The sequence below is a fragment of the Henckelia pumila genome, chromosome 1, assembly GCF_033568475.1.
Source record: "Henckelia pumila isolate YLH828 chromosome 1, ASM3356847v2, whole genome shotgun sequence".
In the NCBI taxonomy this organism is placed as follows: Eukaryota; Viridiplantae; Streptophyta; class Magnoliopsida; order Lamiales; family Gesneriaceae; genus Henckelia; species Henckelia pumila.
This window is the reverse complement of record NC_133120.1, coordinates 126501783-126516760: the sequence shown is the minus strand read 5'-3', so window position 1 is coordinate 126516760 and position 14978 is coordinate 126501783. Positions and strand designations below refer to the sequence as shown.

The 14978-nt window shown below is 40.2% G+C and overlaps 1 non-coding gene and 1 pseudogene across 1 annotated transcript; both read right to left on the bottom strand.

The window, feature by feature from the left end:
- Positions 1-1126: 1126 nt before the first annotated feature.
- LOC140873961 (G-type lectin S-receptor-like serine/threonine-protein kinase LECRK3) overlaps positions 1127-14978 on the bottom strand; it is a 31078-nt pseudogene continuing 17226 nt past the window's right edge.
- Positions 8922-9027, bottom strand: LOC140876821 (small nucleolar RNA R71). The gene has a single exon (XR_012149053.1). It is a non-coding gene; the product is annotated as a small nucleolar RNA R71 (small nucleolar RNA).

Below are 14978 nucleotides of genomic sequence, written 5' to 3'. Positions count from 1 at the left end.
TGAGTTCTTTTTAGAGTCGGCTGCTTTCTTTGCTGCCTTTGATCCCTATTTATAGGAGCAATAAAATGGTCATCTTGATTCAAATGTATCTGTTGGATTGTAACCAGTTTCTTGTCTTTTAGATCACTGACATGAACTACACTATTGCGCTGCACAGCTCTGATTTTATCTGTGTACGGGAAACTTTATCCAAAAGTTGTTGGCTTTGATTGGTCGAGTGGTGAGCTTCTACTGGTTTTCTCTACTGCTCTACTTCAACTCTTCGAATGGCTCTTCATCAGCTTGTATTTTTCTCTTTTGATTTGCTCTGCTGATCTGCTTTTCTCGACTGGTCTACTTCTACTCTTCTGGTCTGCTCTATTGATATGCTTTTCTCGATTGGTCTACTTCTGCTCTTCGAATGGCTCTTCTGATCTATTTTTTCTCTTATACTGGTCTACTTCTCCTTATATTTAGTTGATGTCCAAAGTAGTTTGTAAAATACCAAAACTTAGATACTTGATTTTCTAACACAATAATTTAGATTGATTTTGTTTTCGTAAACAGCTAGATTATATTGAATTTGGGTGATTTTTTTCTTTTTATCATGTTTCGATTTAATTATTTAGTTCCATCTATCCCATTTTTGAATAAACATGATTTGATTTTTTTAAAATAGAAATAATTTTGATTGATAGTTGGAGTCCATTTTTTTTCACCAACTTTTCCTATTTTTGGTTTTGGTTTAATATATTTTCAAGATTTGGTTTGATGTACTAAATTATTTTTGGTTTTCACTCATTTATAGCCTGAGTACTGACATGACACCGGAAAATATGTGGCGTTGACACCAAAAAAACTTATGTAACTCAAAAAAACGTTAACGTAACATCAAATGTTTTTTGATAGTTGAAGAACTGTCGTAGATTTAATATTTAACTTGAATTAATACATTTTTTTTGCCTTAAATATAAATCTAGATATTACGGCTTGAAATCTTCGTACATATTGATCGCAAATATTACGAGAAAAATTCAAAAACAAAAATCAGTAATTAAACATGACTAATTAATAAAACAAATCATCCTTATTTCCTAGCTCCAAACTCAACTTCATTATTATTAGTACTCCATTCATCTTGAAAGCACTAAATCAACAAATTAAAGGACCAATATGATATGATGATACTCAAGATATAATCGATGAAGGATTCAGGGTCCGGTGGAAGAGGCACTTCAATAGATCCTTCAATCATATACAAAACTCTCTTCATGTTAGGTCTGAACGATGGATCTTATTGAATGCACCAAATCGCGATCATCACGAATTTCTTGAACCATTTGATATCTTTCCTAGATTCCACGTCGTTAGCCACTATCAAGTGCAGGGTACCGTCTTTGTAACAATCATAAGCCCAATCAGCCAGAATTTCCTCGTCCACAACTGTCTCCACGTCCCTTCTGCATCATATCAGCTCCAACAACAAGATACCGAGGCTGTAAACGTCGACCTTCACTGTGATAGGCATCTTTCTGAACCAATCAGGAGCTACATATCCTCTGGTTCCCCGGATACCGGTAATTGTTGGGGTCTGATCATCCTTCAGAAGTTTCGCAAGCCCAAAATCCGAGATTTTTGCTACCAGGGATCCGTCCAAGAGTACATTTTGAGGCTTGACATCTTAGTGTATGATTTGAGTGCTTCACTCTTCATGCAAATAGCAGAGTCCCCTTTGTTAGGTGGCAGGTGGCAGGTGGGAGGTGATTGGTGGGATGGTGGCAGATGGGGCTTCTTAGTTGGGAAGTAAATTAAATGCCCTAGATCTAACTAAACGCGGAGAGGAGCTCTATAAATTGAGCTCCTCTCCCCCCATTCAAAATATCCCACAACGCAGAGAGCAAAGAAAAAAGAAAGAAAAAAAAAGAGAGAGATTTTCTTGGGTTTTCTTGAGTGTTCTCTTGTGTGAGTTAGAGAAATATTTTTTTCTCGGTAATACTCGGGTGTTGGGATCGGGTGAGAGATATAGTGTTTTGTACACTTGTAATATTTCTCCGGTATTAAATATTTGCAGCAGCTCCGTGGACGTAGCCTATTTTGGGTGAACCACGTAAATCCTTGGTGTTCTTATTGATTATTTTATTTTTCAATTATATTATCGTCATGATCACTCCGGAATAATCCATAACAACTGGTATCAAATCTGTTACGGTGTCCGGGAGCCTTGGTGAAAAATTTCTTAAAATTTTGAGTATGCTCTGTGGTTGCAGCTTTGTCTGATCTTCCACATCAGAAAAGATTTTTTTGAAATTTTATGAAGGCAGGAGAAGCGATGGCCGGAAATGATGGATCGGGACCGGGAATCAATAAGTTCGACCGTACAGATTTCACGTTTTGGCGGTTACAGATTAAAGATTATCTGTACAGCAAGAAGCTACATCAACCTATATCCTGGGTGAAGCCAGAAAAGATGGAGGATAATGAGTGAGAGCTTCTTGACCGAAAAGTGTTAGGGGTAATACGATTGACCCTAACAAAGAACGTGGCGCACAACATGGCGGAGGTAAAAATCACGGAGGAGATGATGTCCATGTTATCGGACATGTACGAGAAGCCATCAGCAAATAATAAAGTGTTCATCATGAAAAAGTCAACTTGAAGATGGAGGAAGGTGCTTCGGTGGCGGCACACATCAATGAATTCAACACGATTGTTTCCCAGCTAACATCGGTTGAAATCAAATTTGATGATGAGATTCGTGCACTTATTCTTTTGGCGTCTTTACCAAATGTTTGGGAGCCGATGCGGGCAGCGGTTAGAAATTCTGTTGGAAAAGGAAAGTTACAATTCAATGATGTCAGAGATCGAATCCTTGGTGAAGAAGTTCGCAGGAGGGATTCGGGAGAAGCAACATCATCGAGATCTGCCCTAAATCTCGAAAACAGGAGTAGGGGCAGGAGCAGTGAAAAAGGTTCTAACCGATGGCGTGGCAGATCCAAATCAAGAATTGGAAAAGATAAAAATACCTTTGAGAATAAATTGAAGTGCTGGAGCTGTGGTGAAACTGGTTACATGAAAAAGGACTGCAGATCACCCAAGAATAATGCAAATGCTGTTACTGAGGATGTACATGATGCCTTAGTACTATCCATGGAAAACCCGGTTGATTCTTGGGTTATGGATTCAGGAGCTTCATTTCATACCACCGGTGATCGTGAGGTATTCAGTAATTACATTGCTGGTAATAACGGAAAAGTTTTCCTGGCTGATGGAAAACCTCTGGAAATAGCTGGTATGGGTGATGTCCAATTGAAAATGTCAAACGGATCTATCTGGAAACTCAACAAAGTGAGGCATGTACCAAAGTTGACCCGAAATCTGATCTCAGTGGGACAGCTCGATGACGAAGGCCATAAAGTGACCTTTGGTGATGGCTCTTGGAAAGTGAGCAAAGGAGCCATGATTGTTGCTCGAGGACAGAAAACTGGAACCCTCTACATGACTTCCAGTTGCAGAGACATGTTAGCAGTTGTGGATGCTGGAGCTAACTCAAGTCTATGGCACTGTAGACTTGGACATATGAGTGAGAAAGGAATGAAGATGCTGATATCAAAAGGGAAGCTACCGGAGTTAAAAACTATCGAACACAAACTGTGTGAAAGTTGTGTTCTTGGAAAACAGAAAAGGGTGTGCTTTTCGAAAGGCAGTAGAGAACCGAAAGCCGCAAAGTTAGAGCTGGTTCATACTGATGTGTGGGGGCCATCTCCTGTGACATCCCTTGGCGGCTCACGATATTATGTCACATTTATCGATGATTCGAGCATGAAGGTTTGGGTTTATTTTTTGAAAAATAAATCTGATGTGTACGAAACCTTTAAGAGGTGGAAAGTCATGGTGGAGAATGAGACCAACTTGAAGGTGAAGTGCTTACGGTCTGATAACGGAGGAGAATATGAAGATGTTGAGTTCAAGAAATATTGTGCACAGAACGGGATCAAGATGGAGAAAACCATTCCTGGTACACCTCAACAGAATGGTGTGGCTGAAAGAATGAACAGGACCCTGAATGAACGTTCCAAGAACATGAGATTGCACGCTGGACTGCCGAAATCATTATGGGTTGATGCAGTTAACGCTGCAGCTTATCTGATCAACAGAGGACCTTCGGTTCCGCTTGATTACAGAATACCTGAAGAAGTCTGGAGCGGAAAAGAAGTAAACCTTTCTTTCTTGAAAGTGTTTGGATGTTTATCATATGTTCACATTGATTCAGCTAGCAGAACAAAACTTGATCCAAAATAAAAGAAGTGTTTCTTTATTGGTTATGGAGATAATGAGTTTGTTTATCGGTTTTGGGATGACCAAAATCGAAAGATCGTTTGGAGCAGAGATGTAATCTTCAATGAGTATGTGATGTATAAGGACATGTCAAGCGTTGGAGCTGGTGATGAATGTCCTGAAGTCAAGAAGACTGATAAAATACCATTGATGGATATTCTGTGAATGAGTCGGAAACCAGTAACCTGAAAGATAAAGAAACTGTTGCACAAGATGATGAACCAAAAACTCCGGAAATTGAACTCAGGAGATCTTCTAGAACAATCAGACCACCTCAAAAATACTCTCCAACACTTCATTATATTTTGCTGACAGATAAAGGTGAACCGGAGACCTTTGAAGAAGCGATGCAAAATGATGATTCAATCAAGTGGGAGTTAGCCATGAAAGACGACATGGACTGCAAATACAAGAGAAAATGCATGAGCTGCTACATTGACTGTGTGAAGCCATGATTGAAATCAAGTCTTCAAGTTGGAGATTTGTTAGGTGGCAGGTGGCAGGTGGGAGGTGATTGGTGGGATGGTGGCAGATGGGGCTTCTTAGTTGGGAAGTAAATTAAATGCCCTGCATTTAACTAAACGCGGAGAGGAGCTCTATAAATTGAGCTCCTCTCCCCCCATTCAAAGTATCCCACAGCGTAGAGAGCAAAGAAAAAAGAAAGAAAAAAAGAGAGAGAGATTTTCTTGGATTTTCTTGAGTGTTCTCGTATGTGAGTTAGAGAAATATTTTTTTCTCGATAATACTCGGGTGTTGGGATCAGGTGAGAGATATAGTGTTTTGTACACTTTTAATATTTCTTCGATATTAAATATTTGCAGCAGCTCCGTGGACGTAGCCTATTTTGGGTGAACCACGTAAATCCTTGGTGTCCTTATTGATTATTTTATTCCGCAATTATATTATCGTCATGATCACTCCGGCATAATCCATAACACCCTTGTGGTTCCAAATCCGATCTGTACTATTTGGTACCAATTCGGCCTTGAGTTCTGGAAAAGAAAGCTCGCTATCGAGCCATTGCTCATGTATTGGTAAACAAGAAGCATGTTTTCACCTTCATCACAGTATCCTAGTAACTGAACCAGATTTTTGTGATTAGTTCGGCTGATTGAGTTCAATTCAGCTTTGAATTCTTGTTCAGCTTCATTGGATTTATTATTCAGCTTTTTTACCACGGTCAAAGGGTCGTTTCGGTCCTCCAAAGTCCCTTTGTACACAGTTGAGCAAGCCCCACTACCAAGTTCTTCCTTGAATCCATTTGTTGCCTCTTGTAATTCTTTGAAAGTGAAACTTCTTAGGTTCGCTAATCTCGGAAGGGCCGAGTACGGATGAAGAATCTTTGATTCTCGTCGTTTTAAATGAAAATCAAACAACAATAAAGCAATGAGCAGGATTACGTTGACGAACACCGAACTTCCAAACAGAACAGATCCTGTGATAATGAGAGTGGATCTGTTGCTCTTTTTTGAATTATTATTACTAGGCGGGGCTAATGTGGCATTGCCTTTCCTTACTTTTATCAATGCTTTCCCCCTATCCCCGAGTCAATTATTTCATTCGAAAGTGGGTACCTTTTCTTCCAACATTTGTTGTCTCTATAGATAGCAACGGCGCATAGACAATCATCAAGACAGGACTGTCGACACCAATCTTCTTGAACTTTTTGGTATGATATGTAATCACCACCAGGGAAATCAGTGTTAGGCATGTCCAAAAAAGTGAAAAGGGATGTATCTTGTGAATGTTGATCACAACTCTGTGCGACAAAATCTTTCTTGCATCCGCTCATCTTGTCACTTGTATTCAAAAAAGAGTAACTGGTGGGACAGATACAGTCAGGCCTCTGATCAATTCCCATGGAGCATATGTTGTTCAAGCCACACGCACCCCATTGCCAAAACGAGTGGTGTACGGAGACATATATTCTCAGGTAAGAAGTCCAAAACGGACCAATTCATTGGCCTTCCACCTGTCGTATTACCAAACTTGGGATACACACAATGCTTGAAAACCCCGTCATAATCCAATACCTCTCTCTGGTAATATTGTCCGGTTGAAGCACCATTTGAAGACAAGAAATCAAGTATAGTTCCATTCTCTGCTGTGAGGAAGATGTAGCCAGATTTGTTGAAGATCACTTGGAACCCTACTGTCATAGTCATTGTTGCCCAATATGTACCGATCATGTGATCCCGAGGGAAGTTTCTGGTGTTGGACAGAAGATTCCCATCATTTTGCATTAATAACACAAATCTCCCACTTGATTAATTCGTCTCCGAAAAGCTGGAAACCAATCTCCCATTTATATGCAATATCTGGCCTGGTAACATGGTATCGATTGGATGATCAAAACTCTGCCACAAAACCGCAGACAAATTTACTGCTAGCACAAAGTCACCGGTATCAAGCATGGCACCGTAGGCCATGCTAGAGCTCCCCACATTAGCTGACCAAATCCGTTGCCCTCTTGGATCATCCAACTCAAGCCTCTGATAAGTGCATTTTATGCACTTAATTTATATATGATTTGACTTGGATTTTGTTATGTATCGAGTGAATATTATGCGTATTTGTTGTTGTTTTTGTGAGTTGCAAGGATTTGAAGAAAAGTAGCAAGAAGAAGCGGAAAGCCGAATTACGGGACAGCAAACTTCAGAAAATTACTGGGAATGTTACAGACACCTAAATCCGATCTTCACCGTTCACATTAAATTTTAGGATGTTTTAAAGTTGCTGTCAAAATTTTAGCTCGATCCGACGGCTAGAACTTAATTATGGTTTTTACATAAATGCTGCACAGATGGTGAAATGGAAGAACAAGTAGCGCCCCAGCTCTAGTTTTTCCGCGCTCCAGCGCCCGTAAATTCATGTCCAGAGCACCCCAGCGCCATATTTTGAGCGCTCCAGCGCTAGACGTCCGTCATTGAAAAATAAAATACGAAACTTGAGTGCCCCAGCGCCGAATTATTAGCGCTCCAGCGCTACGCAGTCTCCAAAAATATGGAAAGTCTTTAATCGAGTTTTAAAAGGGATTTTATGAATTATTCTGGAGGATATGAGGGTTTATAGAGTTTTCAGAGCATAGAGACGGCTATTGAGAGTTGTGCACAAGAGCTCGAGAATTTTGTACGAAGATTGAAGATGGCGGCATCCGGCGATGGAGAAGCTTCATTCTAATTCGTTCTAGTTTCTCTTTGAACTCTACTTTTCTTAGTTTATGGATTGTTGGAAAAACATGTCTTATTTGATTTTGAATTGCGTTATGAACTAATTTCTTAGTCTAGAGGTAGACGGATCTTGACAGGAAACCATGATTGAGATATTTTGATTTATATATTTGAATTCTTCGCACAGTTTATTTTTGTTTTCCTGATTTTAATGCTTTCAATTTACTGGCCATAGATTGAATGATAATTTATTTAGAATCTATCACTCGAGAGAGGAGATTTTGAATACGACATAGGAAAATACATCTTTGGTTTTTATATTGTTCGAGAGGCATATAACTCCATAGAAGTCATTAGAAGAATTCTTGTGCTATTTACCAGATTTAATAATTGAACTTTGATAGAGATATTGAGTTTGTTATTGAATACGAATTTCTGCTTGACACTCGAGAGAGGTAGTAGAAAATAATAGAGATTCTTGGCTGATAAAATAGAAGAATTGATAATTGAACAATCATTAGAAATAAATTGTGGTGAACAGTCAAGTGAAGTCGAACCTTTAGCATTCTACGCTTATTGAATTTTTCTCTCGTGAACTCGTGGTTATTTAGTTTTGTTTCTTGCAAATTTTAGTTTTATAAAAATCAAATCATTCTCGTAGCTCTACATAGGATTAAAATTTTATTAGTTGCAAATATTTGATATAATATCATTTATTCATTCTCCGTGGGATCGACTTGGACTTAATTCCTATATTATAACTTGACATCGTGCTCTTGCGAGCGAAAAACACGCAACAAGTTTTTGGCACCGTTGCCGGGGAGTGAATTTTATTTGATTTATATTAAATTTTGCTAATTAGTCTTAATTTTGATTTAGAGCATTTTATTTCTTTTGTTGGTTCTAATTTTAATTTTTTCCTGTCTATGCAGTTTATGCGAAAAAACCAAAGTTACGACTCACTGCTCTTTGATCCGGAAATCGAAAAAACTGCTAAAGCTTTGCGAAAAGCTAGAAGAGAAGAGTTGCAACAAATGGCTAAAGAAAGGGAAAGAGCTGTCAATAATGCTCCGGTGCCGATCAGAGATCACTTTTGATCGGTGATCAATACTCATTATTCTGGGATAGCTCGACAGAACGTCACGGCGAATAATTTTGAGTTGAAGCCAGCTCTGATTAATATGGTGCAGCAAAATTAGTTCAGGGGTGAAGCTACTGAAGATCCAAAGCTGCATCTGCGTACTTTTCTGGAGATTGCTGACACAGTGAAGATTCATGGTGTTACTGAAGACACCATCAAACTACGATTATTCCCATTTTCTCTTAGGGACAATGCTCGTAGTTGGTTGCAATCACTACCTCTTGGGATTATCACTACATGGGATGATATGACTTCTAAATTTCTGGCTAAGTATTTCCCACCTGCTAAGTCTGCTCAGTTGAAAATAGAGATCACTAAATTCAAACAGCAAGATTTTGAGCAATTGTATGAAGCCTGGGAGTGGTACAAGGAGTTGCTTAGGAAGTTTCCAAACCATAATTTTCCGGACTGGGAACAGATTGAGTTATTCTACAATGGTTTGAATGGGCCAACTCGTATTTCTGTGGATGCTGCAGCTGGAGGTTCAATATTTTCTAAATTTCCTGAACAGGCTTATGAGATGCTTGAGCAAATGACTGTTAACAGTTATCAGTGGCCGAGTGAGAGATCTGCAATAAGGAAGCCTGCTGGAATTCATGAGGTTGACACATTCACTGCTTTGACTGCTCAAATGGCTACTATTTCTACACAGTTGGTTGCACTGACCAAAGGGAATCAAAGTTCTAATGAGACAGCATCGCTGGTGACTGCCATAAATTCTGCTGATGGATTTGAGAGTGTGAAGCAAGCTCATTATGTGAACAACAGGAATTACAACAATTATCGAGGTAATCCTGTACCCAATCAGTATCATCCTAGTTTGCGTAATCATGAGAATTTTTCCTATGCAAACAATAAGAATGTGTTGAATCCTCCACCGGAGTTCAATACTTAGAATGGTGAAGGTAAGGCATCGTTGGAAGATTTGGTAAGTAATTTTATTGCAGTATCATCCACAAGATTTAAGAGGAATGAAAATAGGCTTGATAGTATGGAGACACACTTGAACAATGTGAGCGCTTCCATAAAAAATCTTGAAACACAAATTGGTCAACTGGCGAATGCATTGAATAATCAGTAGAGAGGTGTGTTTCCTAGCAATACTGAGGTTAATCCAAGGGAGCAGTGCAAGGCTATCACCCTTAGAAGTGGTAAAGAACTTGGGGTTGATGACCCAAAGGAAGTAGATGATGAAGAGGCTGAAGAGATTGTGGTGGAGTCTGAAAAATTTGTTAGCAAAAATTCCACCAATTCTGTAGTTGTGCCTGAGAAACCGCCTGTACCAAAAGCTATTTTGTCATATCCTCAGCGGTTCAAGAAGAAAGCGTTGGATGAGAAGTTTTCTAAGTTTCTTGACATCTTCAAGAAAATTCATATTAATATTCCATTCGCTGATGCTTTGGAGCTGTAGTAGCCCGTATTCAGAATTAACAATTAATAAGTATTTAATCGTGTAATTATGTTTGGATTAAGTAAAACATGATTAAGTAAATTTCAGAAGGGTTAACGGAGTCCAGAAATGGATCCAAAACACTCGAAAATGGTTTGGAGGGTCCCAAGATTCGAGTGGGATCGGAACCACCGATCCAGGATCGGAACTTCCGATCTTGGTGAGTTCGGAACCACATCGGAAGCAGGGAGATCGGAACGTCCGATCAGGATCGGAGCTTCCGATGGCTCTCGATGGCAGATGTGTGGTTGCATGTGGACCGAATTGACACGTAGCGAACGGAGCTTCCGATCGGGGGAAAGGAGCTTCCGATCTACACGTTCGGAGCTTCCGATCGAGGAACGGAGCTTCCGATCGATGCCTATAAATATGAGGTCCGAGCTCCTCATTTCTTGCCAATTCCGAGTTCCTCTCCTTCTCCTAGTAGCTCTATTTTAGGGCTTTGGGTACTCTTATTTTAGATTTGGAGTAGGGAATATATTTTAGTATAGTCAGACAGTGTCTGACATAGTAGCGGAGTAGTGCTCGAGTAGCGGAGCAGCGCTCGTATAACGGAGTAGTGCTCGAGGCTGTGGAGCTGCAGCAGGGGTGTGCCCCTAGTTGCGGGATAGTCGCCATCAGTGGGCTGACGACGGACGCAGGTATAGCTATGGTCTCCTTAAATTATTTAGGAGTATGCAATAGCTTAGTTAAGGCTTTTAGCGCTTATTGAATGATGCATGGGTATTTGCATTGTAGACTTGATGATAGGCTTGGAACCTAGAGTGGGACTACTAGGACTGCCTTAGAAAGGTACGTAAGTACTGACTGGGATTTCCAGCGGATATGCATGCTTATATGTTGCATTTATGTGTTTGCATGTTATTATTGTTATGCGGCATGTGCATATCATCTTGTGCCTGTACATCTGTATATCTTTCGAAATGAGCCAGTTAGGGTTGCTCAGCCCTGTTAGGACGTTTGATATCGAGTACCCTTAGGTACTGATACCTCGAGGACTCCGTGGTCCGCGTCCGAGATTCGGGAATGAGTGGTTGCACACAGTGGTTAGCTACCCCGATATGACGAGCTTATATCCTAGGCGCCAGTTTGAGCAGTTTGTATACAGTTATCCCAGATATGGATACCCGGTCATTTGCATGCATCATATTTGTATGTTTATCCGTGCTTTCATATTGAGCTTAGAGCTCACGTCCAGTATTTTCTGTGTATTTGGATACCCTATTCGATGGGGCAGGTGAAGGTACAGGATTGAGCACCAGGAGCCTGAAGTAGCCAGTGACCTTGAAGACAGCAGGATTAGCTGTAGGTTTTATTTAAAGTAATTCAATTGGGTTGTATAAATCGAGTTTGATTAGCCGGTTGTATTCTGCCGGTCTACTTGTATTTAGACTTCAGCAGCGATTTTATTTAATGCATGCTTAATTATGCTCTTAACTCTGATTAGGTAGTGGATCCAGGTCAGGTCACTACATTTATGGTATCAGAGCATTGCATGCAAGGGACTTAGGAAATTGATAATGAGACTTCTTGATTATCCTTGTAGGATTGATTGAGGCCTAGCGAAGGAATATTTGGTTCTTCATTGCCGAGGTTTGCGGCATAAGTCTTCGCCATAAGGAATGCAGCAGTGATGAGAATACCAGTAGTAGCATATCGATAGATAGACTGACTGTTGTGGACGGTTCATCATTCGATGCATTGGGATGTTGATCGAAGAACATATGGATTCCAACCAGGGAAGATTGGAAGGGAAGATCGAGTATATCGCGTCAGATACCTCTGAGGGCTTTTTGGAACGAATGGTGTTTAGTAATCCATGTGGTTCCAGTCCTTGAAGATTCTCCACTTGTAGCTGGAGAGATTGTCAGATAGACCTTTACCTGGGAATGCCTTGAGTGCCTAAAGCATGACAGGTTTCTAGCGTAAGGTCTGTAAACTCGTGCAGAACATGGTTTTGTCGGTATGCTTGTATCGATGCTTTTGGTAGGCATACGGGAAACTTCATGTTCAAAAGCATGATTTGGTTACAAGAAGAACGCTGATGGTAGATCGCGAGCAAAATAAGTCGACGGACATGCACTGACGCAGAGCATAGCTGGTTAGCTAACACGTGCCATTTCTCTGGAGTTCTTCGCAGGAGGACATGTAGAGAGGCTTGGACGGGAGTATGCTTGCATCGATGCGCGTGTCGATTAGAAGCTTCATGCTCAAGGGACGAAGACTAGTACGATGATTTCAAATACTGTATTGTTGTAGTTGTAAACAGTATTTCAGTTGTAATGAATCATCAGAATTTGGCTGTATCAGTTCAAGTTATTGGATGTACATTTTGTTGTATTTTGAATACTGCATGTATTACATGGGATTGTAATAAAGGAAATTGTACATAACTTGAAGTAATGATACATGTGTTACTTATTCAGCAATTCGTGATTGATTGCAAGTAGTTTTATAAAGTTTGGCTTGGAATTAGTTGATTGGTAATCAACTAGGATAGCTCATGAATTTTGAGTAAGCCAGCGGTAACGGATTGACATGGGGTTAGTCTAGGTATTTTCCTAGGGCTGACCTAATTAGTCGTTTGACTGGGTTAGTGCCATTGATGAGGTAATTCATCTGGGGGCATGGAAATATTGATCTTGTTTGGAATTTTGAGTTTTTGTTCTAAGTTGTTTTCTTAGGACAGCAGTCCAATTGACCTTCATAGGTTGAGACTTCGTGATGATGGGATTTCATCGGGATACCAAGTCGAGTATATGCCGAGAGTTGTGGACTATGACCATGACTAGACATGATGGAGCGCGACCCTATGCCAGTGTTACTTTGGGTGTCTTTCGTACTTCGGAGAATGCCTGGAAGCCTTCGTGCTTTAGGATTTGGCGATGGGAAGGCTACTTTGTAAGAGTGGGTGCCCAGTGAGCCAACTGTGTGGCTATGGGCTTTGTTGACTCTTTGTATAAACAATCTTTTGTTTAATATTATTTACACTTTTATGGCAATGACTTTATATTACTTCATATTGTTATATACTATTGTTGTTTTGATAAAGACCTTGAATATACTATAGTGTATGTAAGATGTGGTAGAACATGGAGATGTCTATCATGAAATACATCTTATAGTCACTGTATATTCTAAAACCGTTCCTAGTCGATTGAGCCGTCCGATAATAAGGATAAGGATCGCTCGAGTTTGAGACTAGCATTTGCGATGCGGAGTACCACGTTTCATTGGTAGGGAACATGGAGATGTTCGAAGCATGCAAATGGATATTCATAGGATGAATAATCGAACTACCCTATCCGGACTTTCCAAGTGGTTATCACTTATCGAGTGGATAAAGTCCGCGGTTTTGGTTGTACACCATTAGTCCTTACGACTTGAAACATCATGGAGACTCTATATGCTAGTGCTGTGCTTTGACTCGTTTACCGACTCTATGGGGGTCATCAGGTGTCGAGATTGGGTACAGTTACGACACATATAGGAGTCAATGCATTGTTGTCAAGGATTCACCACATACTTGCGAGTGTGGATATCCTATGCGATCTGAGGAGATATTAGTGTGACAAATCTCTGGCCAGAGTACTTGATGTGATTTAAGAAATGGTTTCTTAGTAGCACATGCGATGTCACTAATTTGATCTTCAAGATGTATTGCATAGTTATCGAATCTTGAGCGACTCTCGATATACCAATGGTTGTTGATTCGATCGGGATATATGGATGAAGGGACCGTACTGTACGCTAACCAAAATCTACTGGTTCTTGTAGGCACTATCAGTGATACCTAGGGAATCATGGGGCGATGTTGCTAGGCGCTTTACCATGATTCGTTGGGCAAGTCGGAAAGTGTTGTTCCGAGTCACAAGGAGTTGTGAGCCCACGGCTAGCTGTATCCCTGAACCATTGAGGGTCACACAGTGTAATGGAGTTTTAATCCCCGTTGAGATAGTTAAATTTAAAGAGTTAAATTTAATGAACTAAGGAGTTGGACTTCTTAAATAAGAGTAAGGGAGTAGGATTTCCTAAAATGACATAGGGATGGACATTTTTGGAAACCACTGAATTCGGATTCAGGAAAATTTATTTTGACTTTAAAACGTGCAGAAATGGTTTCTGTGCACATTGGTGAAATCGTTTCATCAATCGGAGTCACGATGAATTTTATATTAATTTCTGAACGAGCGGGCTTTGCTTGTCGGGCCCCAGCTTATGACTAATGGGCCCTAAGGTGTTAGTGGCCTGCATTATAAATAAGTTATTTCAGTACAGAAATTACAGAGAACAGGTCATAATTTTGAGACAGGATTTTCGAAACCCTAGCCCCTCTCAAAAACGTTTTCGGCCGCCTCTCCCTCCCTCTGCCCGAGAAAATTCCGGTCTGTGATTTTGAATCGCAGTAAGGAATAACGAATCAAATTCGTGTATTCTCTTCGCAGAAAACTTCTGATAGATTTTCTAGTGCAATCTATCAGAGGGATTAAACCTCTGTTCGTGGACCTGATTGAAGGCGTTCATCGGTTCCAAGGAGAGACAACAAGAGCAGAATCGTTCTGTTGGTGTCCATTAATCTCGTTGCGAGATTTGAGGTAAAATTTAATAATTGTTATTTGAATTTTACACACACAATAATTTAATCGTTGAATGGTTGATACCCACACCATGGAATTGTTCCATGATAAAAATTTTTAAACTTCCGCTGCACCGGGTATCAATCGTGATTGATCTGACCGCCAGTTTTTTCCAACATACTTAGTCTAGAGTTTGGTAACAGTCACGATGGGTTATGGCGTAGGACTAGATACCTGGTTAGGTATCAGTGGTTTAGATATCGTCTGACTGTCGTCAGGGATATTGGTTTTAGTTTTGTCATATGAACCAGTCTTGGAGGGATTTC